The 20,781-nt window shown below is 36.3% G+C and overlaps 1 protein-coding gene across 1 annotated transcript in view; it reads right to left on the bottom strand.

The window, feature by feature from the left end:
* The window catches only part of Tmem232 (transmembrane protein 232), a 254,152-nt gene that overhangs the window by 99,604 nt on the left and 133,767 nt on the right, over window positions 1-20,781 (bottom strand). The window lies entirely within an intron of this gene.

The following is a 20,781-nucleotide window of genomic DNA, read 5'->3' as shown; positions in this document are numbered from 1 at the left end:
GTGTCCTCTGCACTTGTTACGGGTGGGCTTGGGTTCTGAGGTTGCATTTTGTTCCTTCTCGTCATTTTGTGTAGCACTGTCCTCTGCTCTTTGTTGTAGATCTTTGCTGTAGTTATAGCCTTCACATGTAGTGAAGTTAAGGTGGAGCTCTACAGAGTTTGGACTTATCCAGCTGCGTCTGGCTTATGTCTGGCTGCTGTGCTCAGCTCCTTCCCGCTGTGGACCAGGGCTAGGATTGGGTCTGGGTGGTCCCAGAACTCGGCAGAAATTCCTACTGGGCGGGAGGGGTGGGGGAGGTATGGCAGAGTGGTGGGGGGCAGCTCGAGGGGGTGGGAGAGGGTCCGGCCCACGCTGCACCTGGGCTGGGACTGGTCCCGCCAGCGCAGGTTAGCAGGAAGCTCTCCACACACTCACTGGACCTGGGCTAGGACTGGTTCTCTCTCATATCATTTTAGCACCACTTGCAATACTCAAATATTACATCTGTCATCATCAGAAGACCGGATAGAGAAAATGTGGTGCAAATGCACAATGAAACGTATGTCAGCCATAAAAAAGAATGAAATCATAACTTTTAAAACAGGGTGACCCTGGAGAACTTTATGCTAAGCAAAACAAGTCAGATGCACAAAGAGAAGTGTCTTATAACTTCATTCACACAAAATGTTTAAAAGAGTTGATTACATAGTTGGACACCACAGCCTGTCATGAGGGATGTTTTACAGAGAGGAGGTCGCGAGAGACATTACAAGATGCATAATTAGCATTAGGGGAAACAAATTTCAAAAGATAAATTGTATAGCAAGGTCTCAATATCAAATGGCAATATACTGTCTTCTTGTAAACCATAAAAAATTCAAAAAATTCTTTAAAAAAGGAGATGTGTGCTGTTGTAAACCAAAAAAGATAGATTAAGGGGGCAATGAATTTGGTAATCAGCTAGATATAATTGTTCTATGCCATGTTTTAAATTGCAAAATGTCATTTGTGTGCATGATTACTTGTCAATTTCAAAGTAAATGTATACATAAATAATGAAAGGCAACTAAATTTTCACTGGAGAGAATGCACACTTCCAATCCTTGAAAGTTTCAATGCATTTTTCATTATCAAATCTAAGTTAGAGACTTGAAATAAACACGGAAAATTATGTAGTGCAGATGTAAAACAAGGGATCACACATCTGGAAGCTTTTATACTCCCTGATTATTACATGAACTTCATATTAAAGCAAGAAGAAAAGAATAGTGCCTGTTTTACTCAATAAACTTCTCCCTGTAGAAGCATCATTCAACACAACATGAGAAGAAAGAAGCTGATGATAAAATTGGATTTAAAAAAAAAACCCAAAACTAATTATCCCCTTGAACAGAAGCTGTGCATATTTAGATCATATAACTTGCTATTGCCTGTCTTGCTCTGAAGCTTCTAGCTATTCTCACAAGGGAGTCTTAATGTATATATATATATATATATATATATATATATTTTTTTTTTTTTTTAAATCATTCCCCTAGTTCTAGTTCTGGGAATGACAGATCAGCATAATTTGAATTACCTTCCCAGAGGTGACCATCACAAGCTCTGGATGAAAAAAATATATAAAAACCAACTCTTTAAAGCACCATAAAGCAATTGAAAGTAGACAGAACTTGAAGGAGATTGAACTCCGGAAAGAGTGAGAATACAACTGGGTGATATAATCTTAAGTGTGACTTCCTCTATGGGAACACTCCAGACTTCTCATATGCATCATGGCTAATAATCAAGGAAAAGCCTGCACACCTTGTTTTAGGCGTTCAAAGAGGCTGGGTCTTTCACAGTGGCTGAATATTAACAGAAAAAATCCCACAAAGGAAGATACCATGGAGGTATCTGTACATGAATTTAGTTCAAATAGTTGGGTGCTCTATGAACCATGCAGATGTGAAAGAGACTGCAACAAGCACAGCAGAGAGTGACAGCTGGAGGCTCGGTAGTTGAACTGAAATTCAAACTGTCAGCCACTGCCAGAGAGTTTGGAATTTGCTTAGTGCCAAATCTGCAGAGCTTGGCAAAAACTGTTAGATGGCATTAATGTGACAAGACCATACTTTAAGATAAAGCATATTTTCCAGGACTAAGACATTTCCTCTAAGACTAAGGATAAAACTAAAACACACCTTCCTAATAAAGTGAGATGCTAATATGTGTAAGTTCAACGGGACCAGACCATGATTAAATTGCTGTCCACAGAAAAAGTCTTCACAGGAAGTCTCTACAGTACAAAAGTCTGTACAGGAAGTTAATAGAATCCAGAGGCTATACAATGTCATTTTCTATTGTATAAAGTGGTAAGATAATAGTGAGATTTTGATACATTGAAGATGCTTCCAGTAGTAATGCAAAAACGACTAAATAACACGAAATAAAATAGATACATTCATAAAAGAAAAGCCAATAAGTGATATAAAGTAGAATAATACAATGCTTCATTAATCAAAAATAAGGGAAAAAAGAATAATAGAGAAGGGAAAAGTGAAACAGATAGGAAATAAGCAAAATAAAATGGTAGATTTAAACTCACTTGTACTCACTTTTACTTTAAATAAAAATGGAAAAAATCTTACAGTTAAAAGAAAAATACATCAAGCTGCATTTTTACAAAATCCTGGAAAACCATGATGGGGCTCACCAATAATCTTACCTTCTCAGGCAACTGAGACAAGAGGATTCCAGGCTTGAGGCCAGCCTACTGGTTTAGCAAGACACTTACAACATAATGTAGCTCTCTGCCCTTTGTCTAGCCACACGTGCACAGTACACACGAAGCACACACACATCCTAGTCACGCTGTCTAGAATGTATTTTAAATTGAAAAGCACAGAAGTAGTGAAAGTAAAAATGTAGAAAATATACTATGCACATATATGTGTTTGCGAGAGATACAACTGAAAAATTGAGAATGACTTTTTAATAAAGGTATTACAGCAAAAGACACATTGTCCTTAATCTCCCTGAAAATATACCTGGCCTTGTGCTTTTAAAACATTTTTTCCATTATTCTTAGCACTTTATGAAGCAGTGTAGAAAGTCCTCTTTCACGTCTTAAGTTGTGCTGTCCTGGCTACCTCAAGGTCCTGGATCCATTTAATATGTCTAACTTTCATGGTCATTTTGACTTTAGGGAAGAGCCAGAAGTCAGGTTGTCAGATCCAGTGGATATGGTGGGCGAGGTGGGAGAGGACACACTACACTTTTTATGAGGCTTTCTGTTGAATGCCACTCCATAATAGCATCCACTGCTTCAGAAAGTGGCAAGAATGATATAAAAACTGTATTTGAAGAGTTTTTTCCTACCAGGTTAATGGCAATGTCTTTTGTTACAATAAGAAGTCTTAGGGCTGGTGAGATAGCTCAGCAGACTAAGCCTTTGCTTAGGAAAATACAGGGGCTGGGATTCGATCCCTGGCACTACATGCTGCACTGGCCCTGCCCACAGGCATGCTGAGCTGGCCACCAAGTCCAGGTGCGGTGGTGCATGCCTGTAATCCCAGTGCTGGAGAGGCTGAAAACAAGAGGATCACTATGAGTATAAGCTGTTTAGTAAGACCTTACACAAGAAAAAAAGAAAGAGAAAGAAATCTTTAATTTCACTACCTACTTTATGTTTTGATCATACCTTATATATAATTATGTAGAGCAGGAAGAAAAACAAGTCAGTGTGGAAATAAGCATATATGATAAAGTAAATTTTTACATGAGGGAGATTACTAGAAATAAGGAGGGATACGGTATCATATTAAAAGTGTCAACTCCTTAGGAAACACTAAAATCATAAATATATATGTACATAAAAAGTTGAGTAAATAGATAGCACCCGTAGTCTAGCCAATCCATAGTCAAATTTATAATTATAATTGGATATTATATAACATTCTGTCTCTAACAGAACCAAAAAAATTTAGTGAAGACAGAAAATGTCCGTGATATCATTAATCACTTGATCTTGATTGGCACACAGAGCACTGCACACAGCTGTACAGCGCATGCTTTCTTGTGTGTATCTTGAGCATTCACTAATGTAGACCAAATGCTAGACCATAAAAATGCACTATAAACTTTATGAAAAATTGAAATTTTATGAAGTCTAATTTCTGGAAAGAATAGAATTAAATCTGATATGAACACAGTGATGGCCATAAATTCCCCAAATTTGGGAAATTAAAATGCATACTTCTAAATAACCATGGGTCAAAGACAAATTCACAAGGATATACAGAAAAGAAAATATTTTGTATAATATAAAGTTAACATTTAAAAGCCAAGATTGGAAGAAAGTTTATAGTATCATATAACTTTGGAGAACTTTTTAGAAAATTAAAAACAATTTAAAAATTAATATTTTATGACCTTAATGCAGTAAATGTAAACAAAGGAAAGAAAACACCTAATAAGCAACAATATAAAAGAAAAAAAACAACTATAGGATAATAAGACCAAAATGGTCAGTCAGGGGCCAGTGAGACAGCTCAGCAGACTAAAGTGCCTGCTTAGGCAAGCACAAGGACCGGGTGCCACATACTGCGCCAGCCCTGCCCCCAGGGTGGGCTGAGCCACACACACACACACACACACACACACACACAGTTAGTCACAATAAGTACTTCCAAGGTCTAAGGACAAGACTACAGTACAATCTATGTACTTAAAATTTGAGGACAGCAACATCCTGAGACTGGAATGGCAAACTAGGGAGCTGGAATGACCAATTCATGCCATGAAAGCCCAAGATTTGAGTTTTCTGTCTGTTATAGTTTTTCAATTTTTCTATGAACTTTAACCACACTTCTAACTCCTTATGAACTCATCAAAATACAAGGTATAAAATAGCCTGCATTTGTTGCAAAGCCTTCTTTATCTACTTTGTATAAATATAAAATTTATTTCTGCAATAATATTACCTCTGATACACCACAAAAAATGTTTTTATTAAAGAAAGTGATATGCTTTGCATTTCTTTCCAGAGCTCTAGCACAAAACAATGATGTACTAACAACTGATAGAAAATTCAGTTTTACCTGCTTACATTGGAACAGAATATAAAATTATGTGTCTTTTGTTATAAAAGCTTCCACCAAATAAAAATGCTGAAGAAGCATTTGAGTTAAAGCTAAATCATAACCTAATGCATTAAATTCTGAGTACAAAATACTGGCAACTGACCTAATTAATTAGCTTCTGTTTATAAAGAAATTGCAAGAGGAAAGTAGATTGCAAATACTAATTTGTCCTAGCAGAATTAATAATTATACTTTATCCCTGTGATAAAGCTGCATTGCCCTTAAGAGGGAATTGTACTGTTATTTTTAATACAATCAAGGTTTAAAACTTTCAAGTGGTAACATTAAAACTTGCAGGAAAACTTTTCATGAGACAAACGTGTTTGGCAAGGCACAGCCTCCATATGAATGCAGCCGAGGTGCCTGTTTGAGAACTTCTCAAAGTAGACATTTCTCAAGGGAAGAGAAAAAGGCTGGAGGATCCGACATAGCCCTGTATCAACTGGCTACATTCTTTCCATGTCCTCATTAAAATTCATTTCATAGGTTCAGTAGGTTATGGGCCAAGTGTCCTACTTAAAAATTTGACTAGTGAAAGCAAATCCCATAAAACATTGTAAATGAACACCTCAAAACTTATTGTGTAAAGTTAGCAAAGTGTAAAACAGGAAGTTTGTAGAAAACAGGCACCATCAGATGTAGAAGAGAATTCTTCCCTATTTAATTAATTTGCTGAGGTCCAATCTGTTCTGCACGTCACATGGGAAAGTAAAATCTTGTTTAATTTTGTAGGGTTATAATAGAGCTGTACTGAATCATTCTCCAGTTAGTAATCTGAAAAGCCAAAGTTTAAAAAGTACATATAACGCAAAATAAATTTTTAGGGTGAAATTACCATCAAAACGGGATTTTTTTTTTCCTTATTTATTTTTGGTGATCTTGTGATAAGCAACAAAGACGACTCACACAGAAATCTATGCATTTGTTGTCACTGTTAAGGTTATAACATCATTATTAAATAAACATAATTACTGGGATCTCATTTTTTTCTAAGATATTTGATATTTTTGCTTCGTTTTTAACTAAACTATACAGAATATATATGGATATATATTTATTTTACAAATATAAAAATACTTTTCTGAAAAACATAAATACTCGCATTTGCCTACATTAAAGGAAATACCTAACACTAAAGACCAACCTTAAGAATCTGACTTTTAAGGGATTCTTATAATTCAGAAATGATATCATCTCATATTCTCTATTTTTCTTATCCCTGTAATGAATTGGTCAAATATTGCCCTCATCAGGCCAGAAATAGTTCACAAATACATGTCTGGAGTTGCCAGCAGCTAAAAATCTGGCTGAATCACACTCACTGAAATTTCTACCACTGATTAGAAACACGAGTTCTGGCAAAGACATTTTCAACAGACAATTACTATAAACCTAGGCCATTTTCAAACTCAGTTTGAAATCTCGAAAGAGAGATAAGAGGAATAAGAGAAATATGAAGTTAACTCAGCCATCACTTTCAAATCATAATCCTTTGTCTTTTAAGGACTGGCTTTGGTCACTCCCCCTACTTAGAAATTTCCAAGGGCTTTTCTTTGTACTTACAATAAAACCAGACTTCACTCTGCAAGTGAGTTCCACCATGTGTGGTGTGGGTGGTAGCCTCACCTCCATGCGTCTGCCTCACTCTCTACCCTGCAGGCATCCAGGCTCTGGCGCGTGGTGGCTCCTTCCTCTTTCCAGTCCTTGTGCTCACTGACAGCTTGCCGGTTCCCTCTGCCTGCACTCTCTCTAGAAAGCAGGTTCCTCCTCCGTAGGACTCCACCTAAAAACACTACCTCAAAGACATGTTCCTGGCTACCTAAAAGTAGAATTTTATCCCTTTTATTCTAAACAATTCATTAGTTTTACTCCTGAGTTTTAGAGCAATCTGTAATTACTTCAATTGCTTATTGATTTTTCATCTTATTTAGATTATAAAATATGTGAAATTGAAGGGCGTATTATAAATTAGGTGAAATTGCTTGCCACTCCATCTATGGTACTTGAGAAGGGGCAGGACCTACCCTGGATATTTCACTTGTGTATAACTTCCTATTGTTTTTAAGCATATTTGGAAAGCTTAACAAGCCTACTCATTGGCCCAATTGTCCTGTCTCAAATGTCAATTTGTTTTCTTCTTCCAATCAGGTGAAAGGAGAGGGAGTGGTGAAAATTTAGACGTCTGTGGAGGGCAAAGAGGACAGCACTGTCTGATAGATTGCACATCAAATGTGAGTGAAATAGTGTCAAAGATTATTTCAGGGGCCAGGGAGATGGCTCAGTAGAATAAGCGCTTCCCCAGCAAGCGCAAGGGCCTGAGTTCAATCCTCGGTTCCGAAAAAAAAAAAAGAAAGAAACAAAGAGAGAGAGAGAGAGAGAGAGAGAGAGAGAGAGAGAGAGAAAAGATTATTTCAGCCTATAAAAGAGTGAAAGAATGAATCTTCTCTTTACTAAAAAAATAATGTGGTGAGCATATTTGAGAGGAAGAAGATCTCAGAGGAAGAAGTGTTAAGTTTGAAGTTGTTGTATATTCAGTTAAATAAGAACAAAGTGCAGAGGCTAAATACCTCTCAGCATAAAATAAAAAAAAATCAGGCTGGTAAATGACCAATGGAGAACAACGCACAAACGTTTATTATACTAAACGGTACTAGCTGGAGTAATCGGATAATCTACTTTTCACATACAGATTTCTGCTAAGTGTATACTAAATGAAACTCATCCACTCACTGTTGCCATAACTGAGATTCTGTGGGATTCATTTGGTTAAGATCTCTGTCCTCCATGAGTCCCTCATCGTAGCTCTTTAATAGATCAGACTTAAACTTTGCTGCTGAATTCACAACAAATATTTCTCCTTCCCTTTTCTTTCTGCTTTTAAAACACGAATCTTAGTGTTTGCCAAATACTAAACATTAGTGGATCTATATTGATTGCTTTCTAGAGAAAAGTGATATTCTTGATTTTTCTGTATCTAAGGACCTAACCCTTAAACTTATATAAATTTATGGAATAATTGATCCTTTGCACATTTTCCTTTTTTCTTTCTTCTCCCTATTTATTCTTTGCAAGTATAAGAATCTATTCCTTGCCAGTTTATTTACCTGAGCCAATTAGACAGTTTAGAAGCAAGTCAAATGATGCATGTGTGTACTCTTAAAGATAATACTTACTCAGTGTTAGATAGAATTATCACTTTAAATAATGCTATTTTGATTACTATTTTTACTAGTTTTCATCCTACATGGGGACATTTTAGAATACTTTATTTAAACTTTCCTTTCAAATGTATAGTTATAGAAGAAGAAATAAATCAGTACAAAGAACATATTTTAGCACAGCTGCTTGAGCAGAGGGAAGTGGATTCCTTGTAAATTTTAAATGTTGGTCTTTCCAAGATAGAAGCTAATTCTGGGGTAGAGGAGGGGATAGATAAATCATTGAAGATAGTAAAAAAATTGCCTATGTAAGTCAGGATTCTGCAAAGAAAGGGGTGTGTGTGTGTGTGTGTGTGTGTGTGTGTATCTGTGTGTATCTGTGTGTAAAATAAGGAATTGCTTCAAGTAGTTACAGAGACTAACAAGTCTCAAGATCTTCCATTGAAAGCTAGAGATTCAGGCATGGTGAAATACACGTAGCTCTATTTCTAGTCCCAAAGACTAGAACCAAGTTCCAATCTGCAAGCTTCTTTTGCTTAGTTTATAGTCAGTATATTAAGGAGACATTCATACATTTCAACAACTGCTTAAATTCTAATATCTAGGTTTAGCTATGTGAATATATGATGACTTTTAAACATGTAAGGAAAGCTATTGATCATAATTTGCATACTATCAACATTAAATTAGCTACTTTGAAGCCTAAGTGGCTTGAAGTAAGCCTGGACCATACCTAAGGAACTTGTCTTGTACTTGCAAATTACCTTTCTAGCTAGTCTGTTCACTCTAGTTTCAAAGTTACTTAGCTCTGGAAGTCATGATTCAAGGGCTTATCATGCTCAAAGAGAAGGAGAAAATATATAAAAAGGACTAGTCAACATAGTTTTATACAGATAGTCTAAAAGATGGCCAGCAGCAGGAACTGCTATTCTAGAAACGCAAGACCTTAAGAAACAGCATATTGGGATAAACTCCTTCATTAAGAAGGCATAATTTCTAACACTAATACTTCATGCTAAATTATATTTTATGCCTACTTCAAGTAATAAGGTAAGACAATAGAATGGAGAAGCATCACAATGAGTCCTACTTAATACAAATAACTAGATAGATCAACACTTCTCCACAACCTTTCCTTTTTCTGATTGCCAGTTACACACAGAGACTTAATCTATAGCTCAATAATGAAGAGTCACACACTAAAGTCAGAATCTATAACTAGCATTTCAGCTTAAGCTTGTCTACATATATAACTGAAATTAATTATAAGAGATAGCCTAACAGATCCCAGGGGTAGGTACTTTTCACAAATATTAAACTTATTTAACTTCATCTTGCACACTAAAGTCATTATACGTACAGGAAAAAGTTGGAGCTTTTGTATTTGTGTTTATTCTTTGCTTAACTTTAAAAACACTGCAATGATTATTGAAATAAAAGCAAAAGCAAATAATGTGCATGTGATGACCGTAGTCTTTCACACAGTCACCTCTACATAGAAAAATCCCAGAAAGAAGTGTTATTCACTGGCCTCATAAGAGGTCTAACACTGAACATCACCTCTGGAAAAATACTGCTCCTCCTCATAGCCTTCTCCATTACAGTGGCACCATCTTTTCTGATTTAGATCAAAGTCCACCATTGCTTCACTTCATCAGTGAATGATCTCTTCTACTTCTTCTTAGGCTGGAGTTTTAAAGAGAGCTTATTAGGAGAGAGAAAGCTGTTTTCAGGAAAGTTTACCTTGAAATCAGTTAGGTGACCCTTCCCAGGAAGGCTATGACAAATTGGCATGCCTCCACTTAGCACACACTTGATGTCTCCGTGCTTGACACTCTGACCTGGATGAGAGGTGCAGACTGTGGTTCGGTTGTCAAGAGTGAATCTTGGTTTTTGAAAGCCACACAATGTTTTAACCAGTTATGTATCTACACACACAAAATGAATAAAAATGGTCTTTCTGATCAGACACAAAGATAAAATTTCAGCTTAAGCAGGTGGGCAGGAAAAGTTTCTCTGTACTTGCAAAAGTTAGCCTTTATTTTATTTAAGCCTTCTACTGACTGGAGGAGGCTTCCTAAATTAAGAAGACAATGCACTTTACTCAGTCTATTAGTTCAAATGTTAATATCTTTCAAAAACACCTCCCAGACACATGCAGAATAATGGCTGGCCAATATCCAGGTGGCCTCTGGCCCAAGCAAGTGGACACATCAAATTGGCAAGCATATATCACATAAATAAAACTAGACAGTTATTTTCTTTCAAGAATCCCTGAAGAATTTTAGTTGAACAAAATGAACATATTTTTATTCATATATTCTTTTCTTTCCCAGAAAGCCCATTTTAACCTTTGGAACACTGCTATAGCTCTACAAAATTATACAGGTTCTCAAAATCCAAATCGGGAATGAGAAAATTTTGGTTTCTTATCTTAAGTCTACTGTTCTGCTTCTTATCATGTGGATGATCTTGACAAGTCATTTAAAATTGTGAAGTTTTAATTTTCTAACTACAAGTAAACATTGAACCAAATACCCCTATGGCTTTTCAAGGGAATGGCTTTTTTTTTTTTTTAAACAGACTTATTCATTTGATTTCCTGTAAAGACTAAATGATGTTATAAATGTTATGTTATAAATATAGTGAATATAATGTAGCTTTAAAAATCCCTAATACATAAGGAATATGTAAGGAACTTTATTTTTTTATTTTAATTTTGTGTGTGAGTGTGTGTGTGTGTGTGTGTGTGTGTGTGTGTGTGTGGTAGCGGGGATTGAACTTAGAACTTCATACTTGCCAGGCAGGCACTTATGCTGCTGAGCTATATTCCCATCCCTCATAAGGAACTTTAGACAAGGTTGCAATCTTTAAAAGCATGAAAAGGAAAGATTTTTGTGTTGCATATTTTTTATCTTACAAGTCTATAAACATTATGAAATGATAACCCCATTATGCTGGGAATGGCTCTTGAAATTGGCTCTGACCTCTTTTATCTACTGCTCTGCTGATTTGCCTGCAGTTAAAACAGTGGTTAATAATGCAGAGAAAAAAGAAAGGAGAGCTTCACATTCTACAGCTTGAAGAGCTCCCACTGACCATGGCTGGCAGTGACTTGGGAATGCTAACTTGTCTTCTTCCAAGATTGTGCTAACCATGGTAATAGTCTCTGCTACGCAAAAATACCAGAACATGACTTTCTACCCTGGCTTGCAGACACAAGAAGATGTTAGGTTGACACTTTTTTAACCATGAATCTTTTTTAAAATGTTTATGTTTGTGCATGGAAGTGCATGCATTTGTGTGTGTGTGTGTGTGTGTGTGTGTGTGTGTGTGTGTGTGTTCTGAGTCTTCTTTCCCTCAGCTTATTAAATATAGTTATTTTAAAAATATACTTGAACATGATTATATGTTTATAATCTATTTAACTCCTCATCTCATCACTTACTTCCCACTAATATACAAATGAAATCAACTAAAAAAAACAGTAATAGAGGCACTTGTCCACATTCTGGACTGAAAATATGGTAATTATCTCCCTGTTGTGATTCACCAAGGCAGCCAAATAGGGTCACCAAAGTCCTAATGGGATTTCAGAGGTCAGAATTGTCTGCTTGGGCTGCCTACTTGAATCAAATTAACTGTTCCTTTTTTTATAATTCTCATTCATGAGTTAATGTATAGACATGATTATAAATGAAATATATAAAAAAGGTTCCTGACAGGGAGACTTGCTCAGCAACAGAGCATATGGCACTGAATAACTTCTATTTCTTTTTTTTGTTCTAGTTAATGTATTTACTACAGGGTCTCACTACACGGATTGGACTCATAGTGATCGTCCTGTTTTCAGCCTCGCAAGCTCTGGGATTATAGGCACGAACCATCACTCCCAGTGTCTAATTTCCATTTCTTATTAAATGCACAATTGAGACAGGGTTGGGTTAGATGTATCTTTGACTGTGAAGAGAGCCTTTTTCAGAACACTTTCCATGCTTTCATGTATTTAAGTATTTTCCTAATGTATAGTATTCTGCCTATATACCTCTACAAAGAAGCAATTATAGGTTTATCTTTATGTCTCTCTCCCGATGATCACCAACTTGAGCCTGTCATTTTATCATACTCCTAAACATTGTGACAAAGGGATAATAAAACTCTGAAATGTGGGAATAACATTACTGCTTTTTGAGCCAGAAGTAGAGAAATTTGCAGTAATACTAACTATTCACCGGGCTTATCTTGGGTCATGTTTTATGAATGGATTTCTTATACCAAATTTTGGCAGTTTTCATAAGCTGAACAATTCAAAAAAAAAAAAACTAAACAAGAGAGAGTAAAGGGATTCTGAGTTACAGATGTGCAGCTTTCCATTCTTTTGGTGTGCATGTCCTTGTCATAACCTCTGCTGGCTTCATCTCTCTTTACTTATCTTGTGGTGGACTCTTTGGCCAGGTATACTGAAAATTCTGTAACACACAGTGTGGTGTGTGATGACTGAAAAGAGCCAGAAAGAATATAGCAATTGTTCCAAAATCAAGAAGAGATTTTTGCTAACACATTCAGGAAGCCCAGTGTGTTGCTTCTACTGCTGTTGCTTCCACAGCCATAGCTACCTATCTCCACCATCTTCACCATCACTATTGCAATGTACTGATAGGAGCATAATAAGACTAAGAAGTCTTCAGCTTGGTGTCATCCAACTCATACCTCACTAGAATGTCTCTGCAGTCATGATGAAGACTATTAAAAGAGTTATCTGGCGAGGTTTTGAGAATGAGATTTAACTGCCACACCTAGGCCCAGGTATAGGGTATGTCACCTTGCTAATTCAGCAGGCTTCTTGTTCCCAGCCATGTATGGCTCTGTAAGAACTTGTCTGCATGCCAAATGGAGTTCAGATCCTTCTTCTATATTTTATCTATGGCAAGAAAGTTGAATTTATTGAAATTAGACCATGGGAAAGTGAGGATTGTGAGGCTGAGTCGATCAGATTTTTTAATGCTTTGCCTTTAGAAAAATTTAAAAATTATTGCTCAGTGCAAACATGCCATTTGTAGTTCAGCCTTCTCCCACAAGAATGTTACTAGAAATCTTGTACTTGACTTGCTCTTCCTATGATTCATCTATCACAATCTCTCCTTCTTGATATTAGTATGTTAATAAGCAGTTGATTTGTTGAAACTATGTGATAATACTGGTTTGTTAAACAAATAGTAAAATTTCAATGTGTAAGATTGTCTTTCCTTTTGAATAGTTTCATACAGGAAAAAAAGAAAAACAGAAAGGAAACCACATGACATTAATTCTGGCCCAACAGGCTCAGGTTAGTGAGCTACTGTGAACAGCTAAAGTTTAGTGACATATCACTTCTGATATGATGGATGCTTAGCAATTACTGATCTTATATTGCACTGACAGATTTGGCACTGAAAGTGGAAGCTATTCAGAATGATAAATGGATATGACAACTTATTAAAGATAGAAGCCATGATCAGTGTCGGATGTAGATGTACCCTTTTCAAAAGGAGATAAGAGATGAAAGAAAACAAAAAGGGATAATAAAAATGCAAATAAAAATTTTGAGAAAGAACACATCTATGGAACACATTAATTTTTAAAATATAAAAATTCTAGAAATTTAGCAGCAGCATTGCTTGTGATTAATGAAAGTACTGTGAAACACATTTTTCATGTATTTATAACTCATCAATTCTATCATTAGTGTTTGGCTCACATCTTTCCAGTTATTGGAATCTCCCTCAGGACTGTGCTGCTGACCACTGGAAGTCTTTCTGGAGGACCACTGGAGCCTCCTCTAAGACCTCTGGTTTCACCAGTCTATGGCAGGAACATTTTCACATGAAGTCTGGTTAACTTCTATGCTAAGTTTTCTCAAATGCAAAGGAATGACATAGAGTATCGGGACACTGCTAATATCTCTGGGAAGAGTTCCTTAAATGTATATCTCTGTGAGACCCACCGTACCACTGCTAATGGTATATATCATTCAGAATCATATTTCTTAAAAATTATTTGGAAATCTAGCAGTAAAAGAGATTGTAAATAAGACAGTGAAATATCAAGAAGGGCTACTGCATTTGATTCTAATGACAATATGTTTTCTATAACTTTTTAGTATATTATTGTGCCAAATGCAAACGTTTTATTAGAAACAGAAATTCACTTATGTGTTTATAGAAACATATTATGTGCCATGTACTACGTTACTGCCCTTTCCAACTAATGAAGCTAGACTATGAGCTTTGAAAGTTTTGTGTACTGTTTTGGCACCGAATGATTTGAATTTTAAGAAGTTTGCATTAGGATGATACTGAAAGGTCTTTGGAAGTACACTTTTTATATACCTGAGTCCTCACTGTCATCTCTACTCAGTGCACAGGATGTGCTGTTCAGAGATACTAAAATAAGATGACTCCACAGAGCAGTTCACTTGGGACAATCTCTCTTAGCACTTCATGAAATCACCTCCCAACATTTAAGAGCTTTTAAAAACACTACATCAGAATTTAAGGCTTCCCAGCCTTCCTTTCTAAAGCTTGATAAATCTTCACAGATTTTCTCTTTCCCTGGTTGTTCCTAAGACTTGGTACTCTGATTGCTTTTATATCATTCTCTTTTTTACAGACTGTTACAGTTTATGTCTTCCCCCAAAGCCTCATGCAGTCATGGAGTTTGTGATTAACTCAGTGATCCACTGGAATTATGGGTGTGAGTGCTGCTGGGATTATGGGTATGAGTGCTACACCCAGGCTGAAGAAGACAGCCTGAATGCAACACAAGGGACCCAGCCTTGCTCTCTGTAGCCGCCGTTGCCACTGCTCCTTCCTTTGCTCTCTCTCTTTTTTTTCCATAATTTTATTGAGAAACAAATAGCAATGAGACAGTTTCAAACCAAATTGGTAGGACAGTTTCAATAATTAACACATTGCATACATTCTTCCTAGTGGTTAATTGCTGTACAAGATGCAGACATGATATCCTATTTACAAACACCATTAGAACAAATCCCTCTATTCATTAAGAGAATGTAACTATATATCTATCCTAACCACTTTGAATACACAGATACAAAATGGACATTCATCTGTATGCCCTTTTTTGTTTAGTTCCATCATTTGAATGTTATAAGTGTGTAAACTCAGAAAAATATTCTAAAAGAGTCCAGTAGTCCATCATAGTATTGGGTCTTCCACTTCACTGGCAATGTCAGAAATTGTTGACCTGAGTCCCCTACAGCTCAACATAACAGCATGGCTTTACTTCTTATACTTCGTTTTTATACTTTTCTGCTGGATGGTTAAGACCAAGGTAAAGCAGGACCTGTGCAACAAGAGTTGTAGATTTTGGGTCTGATAAGGTCAGTGAAATCCCCTCAGGATTTATCCTGAGATCCTGTACCTCAGATTGTAGAACCTTTGTCAGTGTCAGCCATGTGGATGAGTCACGGCCATTGCTTGGCCAATGTGCTCTCTGTGAAAGCCTGAGAGAATTTCTCTCCATAATGATTGTTCAAAAAGAAGGGGGTGGTGAATGAAAGCAAGAGATAGGAAAAGTAATATTGCGGGACTGTACTGCTTCAAGGTTGTATATGGTTAGATTTTTGGACTTATGTATAAACATAAGAAGTATATACTTATTTATGCCTATTTTTAAAATATATTCTAATGTTTAAATGTTTTTTCATCATATTCTGTAGGGACTTAAAGTTCAACATATCAATACTTGATGAAAAATACCTGTTCCATGTTATGCCTAAGATGTTTGATATGCAGACAGATAGTGAGGTTAAGCTTAACAGCCTAGGTTGTATGGTAATAACAATAAGCTTGTCTTCTGGATGGCTAACAACCTAAGTTTGCAGACCAAAATTAGAGAAAAAGGAGGGCTACAAGGAAAGCCAACATTTTGGCCCTAGCCTTCCAAGGTCAATTAAGACTCAGGACATATGAGAACTTGTACTGTAACGTCATGTAACTCGGTAGTGTCCCAAATTTTCTGATCAAGGAGAGTATGGGGCCAAAGAGGAAAGTGATCGATGATGTAGAGGGCTCTCTTGCTTTTTGCGGCTTCCATGTACCGCTGCTCTCTCTGCCATGTGATACTCTGCCTTGGAACCAGTTGAATATCAACTGAAACCTCAACTGACTGAGCTAAATCAACCTTTTCTTCCTCTATTTTGGATGTCAGGTATTTTGTCCCAGCAATGAGAGAAGAGTAACTGAACACAGACACTGAATGGTGGCATTCCTTAAAATTCTACCCCATGCCTGCATTTTATCTTTCTCTGCACTCATCCAAGTCAATGTTGCTTATGTCTGTTGCTTAATCACACCATCGCTCAAATGACTCATAAAGCACACTTCTTCCTAGCTAGAAAACTGAAATTCACTGCCTCTTTGACATCCCACTGAAAGTGCTCAAAGCACTACCTTAAATTCAGCATGCCTATAACCAAACTTACAGTCTCCTCCCATCTCCACTATACCTTGTCCTCTTTTGTCATTCTGTTTCAGAAAATGATACTCTTTTAAGACTTGTTGCTCAACCTGGTAAAGAAGGAGCCATCTTGACATTTTCCTCTCCTTACAGTCTCTCATATCTGCTCAGCACCAAGTATTCAAATGTTTATGGCATGTTTATAGATTATGTTATATCATGGTATATTTAGTGACATAATAGTACAATTGTGTTTGTTGTGAGCCAGCCCATCTGGTAACCTTTAGTTTTAGTATTTTAATTGATATATAAAATTTAGACATAATCATGGGATATCATGTGATATTTCAATACATACATGCATTATGTATTGTCCACATCAGGATAAATATAATCTGTCTCTTCAAATAGTTATTTATTTATGGCAAAGACATTTTTTAAAAATTCCTCTATATTTAAAAAATAATGTATTATTGTTCTCTGGCACTACCCTACTAACACACCTGACCTTCTTTTTCTTCTTACTTCTCCCCCTTAGTCGATTTTTCCTCATTTCTTCCCCCCCTCCCCTCTCCAGTCTCTGATAGGCATTATTCTACTCTCAATTTCTATTACACTGAAAATAAGACTGATATCACACAGTACTCGCCTTTCCATGCTGGCTTATTGAATTTAACATAACGACCTCCTTTTTTACCCATGTTGTCTCAGATAACAATAATCCATCCTTTTGTAGCCAGCAAGTATTCTACAGTACATATATACCAAATTTTATTTTTCTAATCATCAGGAGTTGGGTACTTAGCTTATTTCCATCTCATAAATAGAGCCAAAATAAACAAGAGATTACAGACCTCTCTTCAGCATTTTGACTTCCTTTCTTATGGGCATACACCTACTAGTGAATAATGATCACTTTTAGCAATGATCTCATAATATCACAAATGTACTCCCAAAACAAAAATAATATCATTCCCCAATTTCATAAAGACACTAAGATTTAAAGAAGCTAACTTACCCATGCTCACTTAACTACAGCCTTTCACATCTCTTGTTAAATCACAATCTCTTACATACATGTACACACACATACACGTGCACATACACACACGCACACACACACACACACACAAAGTATTGGTCCTCACATTGCCACATCTAATAGATTTACTACTGCTTAAGGCTCTTAAAATAAAGTTGAACATTGTGACCATCTCCCTAACCTTATTCCCCTGTGGTTTCATTGACCCAGCCACCACATGGCTCTCCTAGTTCTCTAAATCCTCTGGATCCTTTCCACCACAGGGACTTGCATATCTTGTCTTCTTTGTCTGACATAGAACCTCCTTCCTCCAAATCTCCTCCCAATTCCATTCCTTATACACCATGCACACCTCTCTTTCAAAATATATATTATTCGCTACATTTTGAAGCTTTCATTCATCAAAAGCATCATTATAGAAAATTAATACATATGTATAATTGTTCATATACATTTCTGAGTTTAGATAATGTACATCTTCTAAACTTGATTGCAAGTTCCATTAGGAAAGCACTATCACCTTCTATTAAGTATTTTGCCTGAGGCATTCCAAAAATAATTGGGTAAAAGAGTATATGAAAACTAAGATACTACTGGGTGCAAAGTTTCAAATATTTTTCACAGCAAAGATATGCTAGAGTCATGAATTGTGATTCTACACAAGAACAATAAGTCATAGTGATTTTCATAGTTTATTCTAGAGCCTAGCACAATGTGTGCACACAAAGATATTCAACTAATGCTCGCTGAAGGAATATGCCACTTTATTAACAGGTAAGTTTTCTGCTTAGCACTTAAGGCTAGTTTAGCCAGCAGCAACATTTACCTAAGTAGGTAGATATCTAGAAGCACTTGCCCTAAATAATAAGGTTTACAAAAACTGCATGTGCCTAATCAAGTACCTGACTATCAGGAATGTACTTAGAAATAAAGGAAACTTAAATCCTTTAGCTGATTGACTTCATATTTTTGAGGGTCCAGAAAGTGGGAAGATTCTGTCAATTTGATTAATATCATATCCAAGCTTAGAGTCCAATTAAGCAGGTAATACATGTTTGCCAAACACTGAAAAAAACATTTCATCACAAACTGAACACTGCCTTTTGCTTTCAAAGAGAAAAGAGCACAAGAAAACACAAACCAAAGCCATGTAGTCTTTGTTTTCTGTTGTATAAATTTTATTTGGCCATAAAGCTGTCATTTTGATTCTACTTGATCTGTATTTGAAATATAAAACTTTCACCAAGATCATTTCAATACTTGTGTCATTTTTAAGGTTCTGCAGTATATCACATATTGTGGCAGTGTAAATGGAGAACTCCTACGGTTGATGATTGTATTGAAGACAGACACCTGCAGTGAAAAGTGGAAGCTAAAGTTACGGCCCCATTGATGCAAAAGTCCCTGCTAAGATCAACACTCTATTTCACCAATAGGAAGGCAAGAAAGCATAAGAGATGTATCAGAAAGATGGGGATCAATCTTTCTCCGAGGCAAGACTGCAGATAAACTCTGAGGTATATATTGAAAATAGACATAACAAGAATAGTTCTGTTATTGGCAATTGCAGTACACCTCTGAGCTACCAACAGAATTTCAATCTCAACAAAAGGAAAAATAAACAAGTGGAACTACATCGAACTGTAAAACTCATGCACAACAGAGAAAACCATCAACAAAATGGGAGGCCAACTCATACAATATGAGAAAATAATTGCAAACCACACATACAATGAAGGGTTAATATATAAAGAACTATACAATTTACTAGCATTTTTTAAAAATACAAAACACAATTCAATTAATGACAAAAGAACTGACTAGATACTTTCAAGAAGCCATACAAATGGAAATAGTCATATGAAAAAGTTCTCAACATTACTAATAAGGAAAATGCACATACAAAAAGTCAAAAATAAGTATTGGTGAGGATGTAGAGAAAAGAAAATACATAATATCAGTGAAAATGTAGAACAGTGAAGGTATAAAATACAGTAATGAGCCTACTCAGAAAACTAAAACAACTGTGCTATGGCTCAGAGCTCTCACTTACCTGGTATGTATCCAAAATAACTAAAATCAGTATGACAAAAAGTTATTTGTACTCCCAATCTCTAGAAGTCTGAAAATTTTATGTGAGTGATCTACACTGCTAATCTAATTGATTTCTTAATACTTAAATATTCCACAGGGGTTCAAGAAGTAAGAGCTCATCTTTGGGGCTTGGAAGATAGCTCAACAGTCTAAGTGCCTCCCTGGCAAGTACAAGGACCCCAGTTTGATCCTTGGAACTACATGCCTTGCCAGCCCCAGGAAGTCTGGGCATGTAGTGCTGGCCCAAATCCAGGCATGGTGGCACACGCCTGTAATCCCAGTATTGGAGAGGCTGGGACAGAATGATCACTATGAGTCTGAACTGCATAGTGGGACCATGTATCAAATAAGTTATTTATTTAATTAGAACAAAATAGAAATCATTTCTGAAAAACACTGAGTGTTCTTATCTCTTTCCTGATAACAATTGTGATCAACAATGTTGACTACCAATGTTTGGAACTTTACCATCCATAATATCGTGTCACCATAGCCTTAAAACACATGCATGACACAGTGAAAACCAGATATTTTTGCTAACTATGCAATTAGAAATAAAAATGAAACAAAACATAACCAAAGAGGAAATCATCATAGAACTACGTTCTTTTTTAAAAAATATTTTTTAAAATCTTTTATTGGGGCTGGGGAGATGGCTCAGTGGAATAAGCACTTCCCTGGCAAGTGCAAGGGCCTGAGTTCAATCCCTGGTATATATATATATATATATATGGTACAGGGTCTTACTATACAGCTTGAACTCATACTGATCCTCTGGTCTCAATTTCCCCAGAACTGGGATTATAGGCATGCGCCAACACACCTGGTTTTGGGGCTGGCATGATATGCAGTTTGGGGTATCAAACACAGGTACTTGCACTTGCCAGGCAGGTGCTCAGACTACTGAGCTATCTCCCTGGTCCTA

The sequence above is a fragment of the Octodon degus genome, unplaced genomic scaffold (genome assembly GCF_000260255.1).
Source record: "Octodon degus isolate 3935 unplaced genomic scaffold, OctDeg1.0 scaffold00169, whole genome shotgun sequence".
NCBI classification, from domain to species: domain Eukaryota; kingdom Metazoa; phylum Chordata; class Mammalia; order Rodentia; family Octodontidae; genus Octodon; species Octodon degus.
The sequence above is the reverse complement of the archived record's forward strand: the minus strand, read 5'-3'. Positions and strand labels throughout refer to the sequence as shown.